The sequence below is a fragment of the Montipora capricornis genome, unplaced genomic scaffold, assembly GCF_036669925.1.
Source record: "Montipora capricornis isolate CH-2021 unplaced genomic scaffold, ASM3666992v2 scaffold_128, whole genome shotgun sequence".
Classification (NCBI taxonomy): Eukaryota; Metazoa; Cnidaria; class Anthozoa; order Scleractinia; family Acroporidae; genus Montipora; species Montipora capricornis.
The window spans coordinates 80280-94393 of NW_027179891.1; the positions used below are offsets into that span (position 1 = coordinate 80280).

General features: G+C 46.8%; 13 non-coding genes and 1 pseudogene across 13 annotated transcripts; 9 read left to right on the plus strand and 5 right to left on the minus strand.

Annotated features, from left to right (window-relative positions):
* Window positions 1-244: 244 nt before the first annotated feature.
* LOC138034590 (5S ribosomal RNA) lies at window positions 245-364 on the minus strand. The gene has a single exon (XR_011129099.1). It is a non-coding gene; the product is annotated as a 5S ribosomal RNA (ribosomal RNA).
* A 267-nt stretch (window positions 365-631) lies between these two features.
* LOC138034566 (U2 spliceosomal RNA) lies at window positions 632-828 on the plus strand. The gene has a single exon (XR_011129078.1). It is a non-coding gene; the product is annotated as a U2 spliceosomal RNA (small nuclear RNA).
* A 194-nt stretch (window positions 829-1022) lies between these two features.
* LOC138034606 (U1 spliceosomal RNA) lies at window positions 1023-1186 on the plus strand. The gene has a single exon (XR_011129113.1). It is a non-coding gene; the product is annotated as a U1 spliceosomal RNA (small nuclear RNA).
* Window positions 1187-2162: 976 nt separating this feature from the next.
* LOC138034575 (5S ribosomal RNA) lies at window positions 2163-2281 on the minus strand. The gene has a single exon (XR_011129085.1). It is a non-coding gene; the product is annotated as a 5S ribosomal RNA (ribosomal RNA).
* Window positions 2282-7955: 5674 nt separating this feature from the next.
* On the plus strand, window positions 7956-8136 carry LOC138034567 (U2 spliceosomal RNA; annotated as a pseudogene).
* A 193-nt stretch (window positions 8137-8329) lies between these two features.
* On the plus strand, window positions 8330-8493 carry LOC138034607 (U1 spliceosomal RNA). The gene has a single exon (XR_011129114.1). It is a non-coding gene; the product is annotated as a U1 spliceosomal RNA (small nuclear RNA).
* Window positions 8494-9468: 975 nt separating this feature from the next.
* Window positions 9469-9587, minus strand: LOC138034576 (5S ribosomal RNA). The gene has a single exon (XR_011129086.1). It is a non-coding gene; the product is annotated as a 5S ribosomal RNA (ribosomal RNA).
* A 268-nt stretch (window positions 9588-9855) lies between these two features.
* LOC138034552 (U2 spliceosomal RNA) lies at window positions 9856-10047 on the plus strand. The gene has a single exon (XR_011129065.1). It is a non-coding gene; the product is annotated as a U2 spliceosomal RNA (small nuclear RNA).
* A 194-nt stretch (window positions 10048-10241) lies between these two features.
* Window positions 10242-10404, plus strand: LOC138034610 (U1 spliceosomal RNA). Its single transcript, XR_011129117.1, has one exon. It is a non-coding gene; the product is annotated as a U1 spliceosomal RNA (small nuclear RNA).
* A 973-nt stretch (window positions 10405-11377) lies between these two features.
* LOC138034589 (5S ribosomal RNA) lies at window positions 11378-11495 on the minus strand. The gene has a single exon (XR_011129098.1). It is a non-coding gene; the product is annotated as a 5S ribosomal RNA (ribosomal RNA).
* A 266-nt stretch (window positions 11496-11761) lies between these two features.
* LOC138034565 (U2 spliceosomal RNA) lies at window positions 11762-11951 on the plus strand. The gene has a single exon (XR_011129077.1). It is a non-coding gene; the product is annotated as a U2 spliceosomal RNA (small nuclear RNA).
* Window positions 11952-12146: 195 nt separating this feature from the next.
* LOC138034612 (U1 spliceosomal RNA) lies at window positions 12147-12309 on the plus strand. Its single transcript, XR_011129119.1, has one exon. It is a non-coding gene; the product is annotated as a U1 spliceosomal RNA (small nuclear RNA).
* Window positions 12310-13281: 972 nt separating this feature from the next.
* LOC138034588 (5S ribosomal RNA) lies at window positions 13282-13401 on the minus strand. Its single transcript, XR_011129097.1, has one exon. It is a non-coding gene; the product is annotated as a 5S ribosomal RNA (ribosomal RNA).
* Window positions 13402-13678: 277 nt separating this feature from the next.
* Window positions 13679-13878, plus strand: LOC138034569 (U2 spliceosomal RNA). Its single transcript, XR_011129080.1, has one exon. It is a non-coding gene; the product is annotated as a U2 spliceosomal RNA (small nuclear RNA).
* Window positions 13879-14114: the final 236 nt, after the last annotated feature.

Below are 14114 nucleotides of genomic sequence, written 5' to 3' on the forward strand. Positions count from 1 at the left end.
CTCACACGAAAAGATACGTTTCATGTCATAAACGTTGGATTGATAAGATCTCGCGCGCACGCGCTCCCTTGGGAATACAAGTTCCACTTTCTCGTGTGAACTATTTTGTTTTTGTCGTATGTCGTATGTCTCATCTTTGACATATCGTTGGCATGTTGTGTTCAAAAAACCTGGTTTGGAATGTTCTTTCATTGAAAGAAACTGAGATTTTTTGAGATAATCAAGTGTACAGAAGGAAAAGGGAAGCCTACAACACGGGGTATTCCCAGGCGGTCTCCCATCCAAGTACTAACCCCGCCCGACAGGCTTAACTTCGGTGATCGGACGAGAACCGGTGTTTTCCCTGTGTGGTATGGTCGTAGACAAGTAATTTGCCGTGAAAATTAACTTTGTTATAAGGGAAAATGAAAACGAGGTCAGAGCAAGCACAATGTGCATTTGTCCTCTTGCCGTCAACGCAAGTGCCATGCAATGCTGGTGCTGCTGCCCACTGTACAAGAGCGATCGTTGTGTGCGCCTCGCTTTCAGGTTGGCTTTGGGCATTCCTTCCTTGGCACGGATTGTAATCGGACCACCATATCTCGTGGCCATGAGACTGGGAGCACCTTGTCCGCCGTGAGCATTTACGGGCATCGCTTCTCGGCCTTTTGGCTAAGATCAAGTGTGTAGTATCTGTTCTTATATCAGCTTAATATCTGATACCGCTGCTCATCGAGCAGCTCATATATTAAACTGATTTTTGGAACTGGGCCGTGGAAAAGAGGCTTGCCTCGTCCCGGCCACGGGTTGCCTCGGTATAGCACTACCTCCGAGCGTGGCCCACTTCCCTCTGGGGAAGAAATAATCAAGTGAAAGCAGAAAAAGTGACCAAGCAACCAACCTTCACATTCTCTTCTCTTTTCTAGGTAGCATAGCAGCGAGTGGACAGCACGACACGACAGGACGAGGAGCACGTGACCTCCATTACCACATGGTATGCGCAGACAAGTTGCGTTTTGCGGTCCCGGAGAGGCTGAAAAGGCATACTTACCTGACGCGGGAGGCACTGTGATCAGGGAGGCAGTCCTCTCAAGGTGAGGCTCTTTCATTGCACTTCGATTGGGTTGACCCTTGCGATTACCCCAAATGTGGGTAACTCGAGCGTATAATTTCTGGTAGTGGGGACCTGCGTTCGCGCTAGTCCCCGCACCAAACCCCGGTGGCAAAGTTGGCTAATGGGAAGGTTTGTTGGTAACGTTTCAGGCAGGGCAGGGAAGGAGATGCGGTGGCGGTGTAAGGACTAAGGAAGGTGAGTTGTATTTGTGAAGTCCACTGCTGAAATTGTAGGTGAATGTTCCGTACTTGGTGCACTGAAAAACTGTGATTTCATTTCTCTCATTCTTGGCCGTACAGAGAGGGAGACGACGTGTTTATTTCAGCCGCATCGATTTCCATCGATAGACGAGTGAGACAAGAAAATGCCAGCGGGTCGAGCTCTTATCCTCGTGCATCGTTTCGAAAACGTAAGTGGATGTGTGTTTGTACTGCTCCATCGCGATAGATTTATTTTGCGTTGTGTTATGTTGCGTTCTGGAGAGCCCGTTTTGCATTGAGTAACTGAGGACCCGCCAGATCAGTTGGCGTTACATTTCTGTGGCCAACACTTTGTGGTTTCTCTATGTTATCAGTTAATTGGATTGTTATCATAAAAAGTAAATCTTTCATGGTCAGGATAGTGTCTTATCGGCCCTTTGAATACGTACTGTCCGTGTTGAGCAGGGAACAGTAAGACTTTGAAGTGCGCTACGTCACGTAAGTCACGTTTTCGCAAGATCAATGTTGTAGTGTTGTAGCCTTCGTTGTATACATATCATCCGGGCTAGGTTAACTTCCATCTAATGCATAACAGTGCATGCATTTTTTACTTGTCGTATCCTGTTCTTTGCTCACACGAAAAGATACGTTTCATGTCATAAACGTTGGATTGATAAGATCTCGCGCGCACGCGCTCCCTTGGGAATACAAGTTCCACTTTCTCGTGTGAACTATTTTGTTTTTGTCGTATGTCTCATCTTTGACATATCGTTGGCATGTTGTGTTCAAAAAACCTGGTTTGGAATGTTCTTTCATTGAAAGAAACTGAGATTTTTTGAGATAATCAAGTGTACAGAAGGAAAAAGGGAAGCCTACAACACGGGGTATTCCCAGGCGGTCTCCCATCCAAGTACTAACCCCGCCCGACAGGGCTTAACTTCGGTGATCGGACGAGAACCGGTGTTTTCCCTGTGGTATGGTCGTAGACAAGTAATTTGCCGTGAAAATTAACTTTGTTATAAGGGAAAATGAAAACGAGGTCAGAGCAAGCACAATGTGCATTTGTCCTCTTGCCGTCAACGCAAGTGCCATGCAATGCTGGTGCTGCTGCCCACTGTACAAGAGCGATCGTTGTGTGCGCCTCGCTTTCAGGTTGGCTTTGGGCATTCCTTCCTTGGCACGGATTGTAATCGGACCACCATATCTCGTGGCCATGAGACTGGGAGCACCTTGTCCGCCGTGAGCATTTACGGGCATCGCTTCTCGGCCTTTTGGCTAAGTCTTTTTGGCCGATGTTTTGTGGGTTCTCCCAGGGCGAAGCCCTACCATTTTGGTAGTAGGTTTTGCGTTCCTTGTGGTATCCTTGCTCTTGCGATTCCATGGATGCTGATACTGATACACGTGTTAATTGGGGCGACGCCCCTATGGATGATGTTTCTGAGAATGTTGCTGTGAATCCTTCTTCTGATATTGCTGCTACCTCATCGAATACTGCTATTTCATATGCCGGTGTCACTGCCGGGTCTGGTGACCCTGTTCCGCTCGTCAATAATGCTCCTGTTCGCAGCCGCTTTGTTCCGTCTACCTTTGAGAGAGAGAATTTTTCTGTTTATAACCGCTTGCCAGAGAGACCGTGTTCTGCCTTTTTTCCGAAACCTGATGGCGACTTTGCTTTAAAGGATCTTTTTGCCGACCTAGAGACCTGCCAGATTCCTTCTGCTGCTGTTCGCTGCGTCCAGTGGGTTTCCCCGCAGCAAGTGTGTGTCACCTTTACCAAAGAAGATTATCGTAACACCTTTCTTCGGGCTTCATCGTTGGTGCCTCGTTTCCTCCGCTCTGGTGCCCCTACATCTTCTGGTAACCCCCGTATCGTCTATGTTGCTGTTTTTGGTGCTCCTTATGAACTTCCTGATTCTGCGCTTCATATGCGTCTTGCTCCCTATGGTACTGTGAAGTTTACTCGACGTAGTAAACACCAGAACTACCCTACGTTGGACAATGGAACTCGGGTCTTTGGTATGGTCCTGTCCAAATCTATCCCTTCCTTTCTTCGTTTTGGCCGGGTTCTGGTCCGTGTCCGTCACGACAATCAGACGCCTACTTGTCGAAAGTGCAACCTTCCCGATCACATGGCTAAGGATTGCCCTAATACCTTCTGCTACAATTGCGAGCGTATTGGTCATATGTTTAAGGAATGCCCTGAGAAGGATTTCTGCTGTGTGTGTCGTGACCAAGGCCATAGGGCTATCGATTGTCAACACTCGTGGCATCGCCGTCCTCGATCTTACCGAGATGCTGACAAGCCAGACGACCCTCCTCCCCAGCCGTCTCCTGATCTTCAACCTGCTGTTCAGCCCTCTAATCGACCTTCGCAGCCTCCTAGCCAACTATCTTCATCCTGCTCTTCCCAATCCTCGTCGCAGTCTTCCTCGTCGCAGTCTTCCTCTTTGCAGCCTCTTCTGAGCACTCGGCCCTTCGCAGATACAATCTTCCCTCCTCTTTCTTCTGACCTTTCTCAGTCCCAGAGTATTTTGGCTTCCTATGCGCCCTCTAATCCAGCCTTGGTAGAAGCTGCCTCCGATGCCGAAGTAGCCTATGCTATGGATGTTGCCGATCCTCCGCCTGACTCCCTTCCTGATTACCCTGATGACAACTCCGATCCTGATAATGTTCCTGCCCCTGTCGCTGACCCTGTTCCTGATGCTGTTCCTGATCTTGACGTTGACGTTGCTTCTGATGATGCTGATCCTGACCTTGATCCTGATGCTGATTCGCCCTTACAGACCTCTCGCCCGCTGCTTTCTGACCCTGGTGATCATCCTCTCGTCGTATCTGATGATTCTGACTCAGATGATTATACCCCTGCGCCTGACCTTTTCCCAACTCGTACGTTGGGACGAGCTGTCAAGAGAGGATCCAGCCGGACACCTGCTAATGTCACTCCAACCATTGTGCCTGTTCGTAAGTCAACGAATCCTTCGCGTGTGCCTACGAAAAAAAGCCGTCCATCATGACCTCTATGTTTAATTTAATTTCAATTAATTCACGTGGTTCTAATCAGGCTACTCGGAAAGCTTTGCTTGATTATGTTCGTTTCGGTTTTCGGTATTATCTGCATTCAGGAGACTTTAATATCTGATCCTGTTGCCTTTAATTCCCTGGTTGCTGACTGGAGTGGGCCATCTTTTTGGTCCCCTGCTGTTGGTAAACAGGCTGGTGTTATTATTTTGATTTCCGATCGTTTTGATGGTCAAGTTTTATCTTGGCGTAGAGATCATGATGGACGTGTCCTTAGTTTACTCGTTGAGTATAATAATCGTAAGTTTAATATTATTAATATTTATGCGCCCACCCTTTTGACTGACCGAAAAGTGTTTTTCGAGAATCTGCATGCTTTCTGCCTTCCTGCTGATTTTACCATTATTGCCGGTGATTTCAATTGTTATGAATCTGATTTAGATAAATTCGGTGGCAATGTCTCCATTGCAAAATATCTCTCTGACTTTCGTCGTTCACTTTACCTTGAAGATGCTTGGCGCAAAGTGCATCCCCGTGTCCGAGCGTGCTCTTGGTTTAATTCGACTTTGTCCATCGGCTCGCGCCTTGACAAATTTTTTGTTTCCCGAAATTTATTCCCCTTAGTTCAGTCCTGTGACATTTCTCCTTGCGCCTTTTCTGATCATGATTTTGTTAATCTTTCTTTAAAATTGGAGTCTAATTATATGCGTGGTCCGGGCTTATGGAAATTTAATTCCTCCCTTTTGAATGATAGCGATTTTTGTCTTTCCTTTGATGCTAAGATTCGCGAGCTCTCCGATTGCGTTGACTATTTTCCGTCAGTCAAATGTTGGTGGGACTTTTTAAGGACTCTATTCGCTCGGAAATTATTTCCTTTGCTAAGAATAAACGTAGAAGTCTCTCGCATGAGCGCGTCCTTATAACTAATGCAATAATTGGTCTCAAGCGCCGTCTCGTCTGTGGCGACCTTTCGGTCGCCCCTGAAATTTCTCGGCTTGAATCTGAACTGAATGCTCTTACCTTGCGTGTTTTGGAAGGCTCTAAAATCCGTTCTCGCGTCCAGTGGCTTGAGGAGGGCGAGAAACCTTCACGCTTCTTCTTCAAGTTAGAACGTGAGCGCTTAGACCGTAATAACGTTTCTTCTATTTTGAATGATAATGACATTGAAGTTTTCACTCGGGAGGAGGTTGAACGTGCGCACGTGCGCTTTTATTCAAATCTTTTCTCGCAAGAGGTTATTGATCCTGTGTGTAAACAATCCTGTTTTGATTCTATTCTTTCTTCGCTTTCTCCTCCTCTGCGCGACTCATGCGAGGGACTTTTAACTTTAGATGAATTGACTATTTCATTAAGGAGCCTTAGCCTAGGAAGGTCACCTGGTTCTGATGGTTTGTCTGTCGAATTTTACTTGCGTTTTTGGGACATTCTGGGCCCCCTTTTACTATCAGTCGCAAACCAATGTTTTCACGACTCTGAACTTTCGGATTCTATGAAGGGAAGCGTTACTCGCCTTATTTATAAGAAGCGTGGGGATATTAAGAATTTGAAAAACTGGAGGCCCATTTCTTTGCTCAATGTGGATTATAAGATTATCTCTAAAGCCATCACAACTCGTCTTTCTTCGGTTATGCATCACATAGTTTCTCCTGATCAATCTTGTTCTGTTCCGGGTCGTTCAATCTTCTCTAATGTGACGTTGTTGCGCGATGTTCTTAGCCACATTGAGCAAACAAATGAGTCTGCTATTTTGATTAGTTTAGATCAAGAAAAGGCCTTCGACCGAGTCGATCGCGTCTTCCTTCTAGAGCTGCTTAATGTTTACGGTTTTGGTTCTGATTTTTGTCGTTGGATTAGTACCTTTTATAATGGTGCTTGCATGCGTATCATCCTCAATGATTGGCTTACTGAGAGTATCCCCTTGAACGGGGTGTCCGTCAGGGGGATCCTCTCTCTCCTCTACTTTATGTTTTATGTGTAGAAGTTCTTGCTAATCTGATCCGTAGATCTCCTGAGATTGAGGGGTTTTTACTTCCTGGTGCAAGGGGATGCAGGCGAAAGTTCGCCTTTATGCTGATGACACTACTGCTGTTTTGAAAGACCTTTTCTCTCTAAATAAGCTTTTTGATTGTGTTAGTGTTTTATGAACGTGGTTCTGGAGCTAAGCTAAATAAGTCGAAAACGGAGGCCATGTGGCTCGGTGCTTGGCGTTCTCGGACTGACGAACCCCTTGGACTTACTTGGGTCAAGAAAATGAAAATTCTTGGGGTCTTTTTTGGTACTATCCCTGTTGAGAATGATAATTGGCAACCTAAGCTAAACAAACTAGAGAAGTCCCTCAATCTTTGGAGATCTCGTTCTCTGTCCTTCCTAGGCAAGGCTCTCCTTATTAACACCTTAGGGTTAAGCAAGCTGATGTATCTAGCTAGGGTTTTGCTTCCCCCTGCCTGGGTCCTTTCCCGTATCAATAGTTTCATCTGGCCTTTTCTTTGGGGTTGTAAAATTGAGACGGTTGCTCGTAATACTTTATATTTAAGCGCTGCGCAAGGGGGTATAGGTATTATTAATTTTAGTGTTAAGTGCCTTGCCTTGCAGTTAGCGGGGATGGCTTTTACTTTGGACTCGCCTCACGATTCTAGTTTTTATCTTTGTAAATATTTTGTTGGTAGACGTTTGTCTTCTCTTCGCCCCCAGTGGAATTGTTTGCGCGATAATTTTGCCCCTTCTGCCTGCTTTTCCGTCTCCTTTTACGCCCGCTGTCTTGAAACTCTTTTATCCGTTGGCAGTTGCGACTTAACTTCTAAGCGTTTATATTTGAAACTACTTTCCTCGAATTCCTCCTCCCCTATCTTGCATAGAGTTTGGACCCAGGTTTGTGGCTCTTCTTTTTCACTCAATGATCATTGGTCTCTCGTTCGAGATTCTCTTACCGAAAATCCTAAAAATGATCTCTTGTGGCTAATCGCTCTCCGCGGTGTTAAGGTTCGCGATTCCCTTGCTAATTGGGGATATATTAACTCGGCTTTCTGTGCTTCTTGCCCTAGACGAGAGACTATCGATCATTGTTTTTTGCATTGCCCTCGGGTTAAGCGGGTTTGGTCCCGTTTTTCCCCAACTTTAGATCGTGTGCTAGGCTTTCGGCTTACCTTAAATGTCCCTTTCGTGTTCTTTTTTATTTGGCCCCCTCTCGTTACAAAGAGGGCTCGACATTGCGCGCCACATTATCAAGACCATTCTCTACGGTGTTTGGCTCTTTTCGCAATAAGGCCACCTTTTATAACGGTAAAGAAGATCATCGGGCTATTATCCGTTTTGTTTCTGGCGATCTCCGTAGTCGAATTAAGCTCGATCACTTTCGCCTTTCAGACAGTCGCTTTTCTCTTGTGGTCTCTCCCAGGCTTTTGCACGTAGAGGAATGGTCTTCCTAGCGTTACTATTTAGGCGTACATTTAATTCTCGTTTTGCTTTGTCCGCGCGCTGTTTGCGGTGCCTGTAATCCGGGGCTCTCTTTAAGGAACTTGCGCAGTTCATGGACTTTATCGTTAGGGCCCCTGGCCCTTACGGCTAGCTGCTTACTCCGGCTTTGTAACTCTGTAGACTTTTTTGTATTCCTGAATATGTAATTGCTCCATTTTTATTTGTGAATAAACGCTCTTTTGAAAAAAAAAAAAAATCTGTTCTTATCAGCTTAATATCTGATACGCTGCTCATCGAGCAGCTCATATATTAAACTGATTTTTGGAACTGGGCCGTGGAAAAGAGGCTTGCCTCGTCCCGGCCACGGGTTGCCTCGGTATAGCACTACCTCCGAGCGGTGGCCCACTTCCCTCTGGGGAAGAAATAATCAAGTGAAAGCAGAAAAAGTGACCAAGCAACCAACCTTCACATTCTCTTCTCTTTTCTAGGTAGCATAGCAGCGAGTGGACAGCACGACACGACAGGACGAGGAGCACGTGACCTCCATTACCACATGGTATGCGCAGACAAGTTGCGTTTTGCGGTCCCGGAGAGGCTGAAAGGCATACTTACCTGACGCGGGAGGCACTGTGATCAGGGAGGCAGTCCTCTCAAGGTGAGGCTCTTTCATTGCACTTCGATTGGGTTGACCCTTGCGATTACCCCAAATGTGGGTAACTCGAGCGTATAATTTCTGGTAGTGGGGACCTGCGTTCGCGCTAGTCCCCGCACCAAACCCCGGTGGCAAAGTTGGCTAATGGAAGGTTTGTTGGTAACGTTTCAGGCAGGGCAGGGAAGGAGATGCGGTGGCGGTGTAAGGACTAAGGAAGGTGAGTTGTATTTGTGAAGTCCACTGCTGAAATTGTAGGTGAATGTTCCGTACTTGGTGCACTGAAAAACTGTGATTTCATTTCTCTCATTCTTGGCCGTACAGAGAGGGAGACGACGTGTTTATTTCAGCCGCATCGATTTCCATCGATAGACGAGTGAGACAAGAAAATGCCAGCGGGTCGAGCTCTTATCCTCGTGCATCGTTTCGAAAACGTAAGTGGATGTGTGTTTGTACTGCTCATCGCGATAGATTTCTTTTTGCGTTGTGTTATGTTGCGTTCTGGAGAGCCCGTTTTGCATTGAGTAACTGAGGACCCGCCAGATCAGTTGGCGTTACATTTCGGTGGCCAACACTTTGTGTGTTCTCTATGTTATCAGTTAATTGGATTGTTATCATAAAAAGTAAATCTTTCATGGTCAGGATAGTGTCTTATCGGCCCTTTGAATACGTACTGTCCGTGTTGAGCAGGGAACAGTAAGACTTTGAAGTGCGCTACGTCACGTAAGTCACGTTTTCGCAAGATCAATGTTGTAGTGTTGTAGCCTTCGTTGTATACATATCATCCGGGCTAGGTTAACTTCCATCTAATGCATAACAGTGCATGCATTTTTTACTTGTCGTATCCTGTTCTTTGCTCACACGAAAAGATACGTTTCATGTCATAAACGTTGGATTGATAAGATCTCGCGCGCACGCGCTCCCTTGGGAATACAAGTTCCACTTTCTCGTGTGAACTATTTTGTTTTTGTCGTATGTCTCATCTTTGACATATCGTTGGCATGTTGTGTTCAAAAAACCTGGTTTGGAATGTTCTTTCATTGAAAGAAACTGAGATTTTTTGAGATAATCAAGTGTACAGAAGGAAAAAGGGAAGCCTACAACACGGGGTATTCCCAGGCGGTCTCCCATCCAAGTACTAACCCCGCCCGACAGGGCTTAACTTCGGTGATCGGACGAGAACCGGTGTTTTCCCTGTGGTATGGTCGTAGACAAGTAATTTGCCGTGAAAATTAACTTTGTTTATAAGGGAAAATGAAAACGAGGTCAGAGCAAGCACAATGTGCATTTGTCCTCTTGCCGTCAACGCAAGTGCCATGCAATGCTGGTGCTGCTGCCCACTGTACAAGAGCGATCGTTGTGTGCGCCTCGCTTTCAGGTTGGCTTTGGGCATTCCTTCCTTGGCACGGATTGTAATCGGACCACCATATCTCGTGGCCATGAGACTGGGAGCACCTTGTCCGCCGTGAGCATTTACGGGCATCGCTTCTCGGCCTTTTGGCTAAGATCAAGTGTAGTATCTGTTCTTATCAGCTTAATATCTGATACGCTGCTCATCGAGCAGCTCATATATTAAACTGATTTTTGGAACTGGGCCGTGGAAAAGAGGCTTGCCTCGTCCCGGCCACGGGTTGCCTCGGTATAGCACTACCTCCGAGCGTGGCCCACTTCCCTCTGGGGAAGAAATAATCAAGTGAAAGCAGAAAAAGTGACCAAGCAACCAACCTTCACATTCTCTTCTCTTTTCTAGGTAGCATAGCAGCGAGTGGACAGCACGACACGACAGGACGAGGAGCACGTGACCTCCATTACCACATGGTATGCGCAGACAAGTTGCGTTTTGCGGTCCCGGAGAGGCTGAAAAGGCATACTTACCTGACGCGGGAGGCACTGTGATCAGGGAGGCAGTCCTCTCAAGGTGAGGCTCTTTCATTGCACTTCGATTGGTTTGACCCTTGCGATTAACCAAATGTGGGTAACTCGAGCGTATAATTTCTGGTAGTGGGGACCTGCGTTCGCGCTAGTCCCCGCACCCACCCCCGGTGGCAAAGTTGGCTAATGGGAAGGTTTGTTGGTAACGTTTCAGGCAGGGCAGGGAAGGAGATGCGGTGGCGGTGTAAGGACTAAGGAAGGTGAGTTGTATTTGTGAAGTCCACTGCTGAAATTGTAGGTGAATGTTCCGTACTTGGTGCACTGAAAAACTGTGATTTCATTTCTCTCATTCTTGGCCGTACAGAGAGGGAGACGACGTGTTTATTTCAGCCGCATCGATTTCCATCGATAGACGAGTGAGACAAGAAAATGCCAGCGGGTCGAGCTCTTATCCTCGTGCATCGTTTCGAAAACGTAAGTGGATGTGTGTTTGTACTGCTCCATCGCGATAGATTTCTTTTGCGTTGTGTTATGTTGCGTTCTGGAGAGCCCGTTTTGCATTGAGTAACTGAGGACCCGCCAGATCAGTTGGCGTTACATTTCTGTGGCCAACACTTTGTGGTTTCTCTATGTTATCAGTTAATTGGATTGTTATCATAAAAAGTAAATCTTTCATGGTCAGGATAGTGTCTTATCGGCCCTTTGAATACGTACTGTCCGTGTTGAGCAGGGAACAGTAAGACTTTGAAGTGCGCTACGTCACGTAAGTCACGTTTTCGCAAGATCAATGTTGTAGTGTTGTAGCCTTCGTTGTATACATATCATCCGGGCTAGGTTAACTTCCATCTAATGCATAACAGTGCATGCATTTTTTACTTGTCGTATCCTGTTCTTTGCTCACACGAAAAGATACGTTTCATGTCATAACGTTGGATTGATAAGATCTCGCGCGCACGCGCTCCCTTGGGAATACAAGTTCCACTTTCTCGTGTGAACTATTTTGTTTTTGTCGTATGTCTCATCTTTGACATATCGTTGGCATGTTGTGTTCAAAAAACCTGGTTTGGAATGTTCTTTCATTGAAGAAACTGAGATTTTTTGAGATAATCAAGTGTACAGAAGGAAAAGGGAAGCCTACAACACGGGGTATTCCCAGGCGGTCTCCCTCCAAGTACTAACCCCCGCCGACAGGGCTTAACTTCGGTGATCGGACGAGAACCGGTGTTTTCCCTGTGGTATGGTCGTAGACAAGTAATTTGCCGTGAAAATTAACTTTGTTATAAGGGAAAATGAAAACGAGGTCAGAGCAAGCACAATGTGCATTTGTCCTCTTGCCGTCAACGCAAGTGCCATGCAATGCTGGTGCTGCTGCCCACTGTACAAGGCGATCGTTGTGTGCGCCTCGCTTTCAGGTTGGCTTTGGGCATTCCTTCCTTGGCACGGATTGTAATCGGACCACCATATCTCGTGGCCATGAGACTGGGAGCACCTTGTCCGCCGTGAGCATTTACGGGCATCGCTTCTCGGCCTTTGGCTAAGATCAAGTGTAGTATCTGTTCTTATCAGCTTAATATCTGATACCGCTGCTCATCGAGCAGCTCATATATTAAACTGATTTTTGGAACTGGGCCGTGGAAAAGAGGCTTGCCTCGTCCCGGCCACGGTTGCCTCGGTATAGCACTACCTCCGAGCGTGGCCCACTTCCCTCTGGGGAAGAAATAATCAAGTGAAAGCAGAAAAAGTGACCAAGCAACCAACCCCCACATTCTCTTCCATTTCCTAGGTAGCAGAGCAGCGAGTGGACAGCACGACACGACCGGACGAGGAGCACGTGACCTCCATTACCACATGGTATGCGCAGACAAGTTGCGTTTTGCGGTCCCGGAGAGGCTTAAAAGGCATACTTACCTTACGCGGAGGCACTGTGATCAGGGAGGCAGTCCTCTCAAGGTGAGGCTCTTTCATTGCACTTCGAGTTGGTTGACCCTTGCGATTACCCCAAATGTGGGTAACTCGAGCGTATAATTTCTGGTAGTGGGGACCTGCGTTCGCGCTAGTCCCCGCACCAAACCCCGGTGGCAAAGTTGGCTAATGGGAAGGTTTGTTGGTAACGTTTCAGGCAGGGCAGGGAAGGAGATGCGGTGGCGGTGTAAGGACTAAGGAAGGTGAGTTGTATTTGTGAAGTCCACTGCTGAAATTGTAGGTGAATGTTCCGTACTTGGTGCACTGAAAAACTGTGATTTCATTTCTCTCATTCTTGGCCGTACAGAGAGGGAGACGACGTGTTTATTTCAGCCGCATCGATTTCCATCGATAGACGAGTGACAAGAAAATGCCAGCGGGTCGAGCTCTTATCCTCGTGCATCGTTTCGAAAACGTAAGTGGATGTGTGTTTGTACTGCTCCATCGCGATAGATTTATTTTGCGTTGTGTTATGTTGCGTTCTGGAGAGCCCGTTTTGCATTGAGTAACTGAGGACCCGCCAGATCAGTTGGCGTTACATTTCTGTGGCCAACACTTTGTGGTTTCTCTATGTTATCAGTTAATTGGATTGTTATCATAAAAAGTAAATCTTTCATGGTCATAGTGTCTTATCGGCCTCCTTTGAATAAGTACTGTCCGTGTTGAGCAGGGAACAGTAAGACTTTGAAGTGCGCTACGTCACGTAAGTCACGTTTTCGCAAGATCAATGTTGTAGTGTTGTAGCCTTCGTTGTATACATATCATCCGGGCTAGGTTAACTTCCATCTAATGCATAACAGTGCATGCATTTTTTACTTGTCGTATCCTGTTCTTTGCTCACACGAAAAGATACGTTTCATGTCATAAACGTTGGATTGATAAGATCTCGCGCGCACGCGCTCCCTTGGGAATACAAGTTCCACTTTCTCGTGTGAACTATTTTGTTTTGTTGTATGTCTTCTCTTTGACATATCGTTGGCATGTTGTGTTCAAAAAACCTGGTTTGGAATGTTATTTCATTAAAAGAAACTTAGAATGTTTAAGATAATCAAGTGTACAGCATGAAAACTGCAAGCCTACAACACGGGATATTCCCATGCGGTCTCCCATCCAAGTACTAACCCCGCCCGACAGGTCTTAACTTCGGTGATCGGACGAGAACCGGTGTTTTTCCCTGTGGTATGGTCGTAGACAATTAATTTGCCGTGAAAATTAACTTTGTTATAAGGGAAAATGAAAACGAGGTCAGCGCAAGCACAATGTGCATTTGTCCTCTTGCCGTCAACGCAAGTGCCATGCAATGGCTGGTGCTGCTGCCCACTGTACAAGAGCACTATCGTTTGTTGTGCGCCTCGCTTTCAGGTTGGCTTTGGGGCATTCCTTCCTTGGCACGGATTGTAATCGGAACCACCATAGCTCTCGTGGCCATGAGACTGGGAGACACCTTGTCCGCCGTGAGCATTTACGGGCATCGCTTCTCGGCCTTTGAGCTAAGCTCAAGTGTCGTATCTGTTCTTATCAGCTTAATATCTGCTACGCTGCTCACGGAGCAGCTCCTATATTAAGCGGATTTTGGCAAGCTGGGCCGTGGAAAAGCGGCTTGCCTCGTTCCCGGCCACGGGTTGCCTCCCGGAATAGCACCTACCTCCGAGCGTGAGGGCCCACTTCCCTCTGGGGGAAGAACACGTAATCCCGGGTGAAAGCAGAAAAAGGTGACCAAGCAAATCCAACCTTCACATTATCTTCTCTTTTCTAGGTAGCATAGCAGCGATCGTGACCTAGGGACAGCACGACACGACAGGCCGATGGATGGCATCGTGGCACTCCATTACCCAAATGGTATGCGCAGACAAGTTGCGTTTTGCGGTCCCGGAGAGGCGGAAAAGGCATACTTACCTGACGCGGG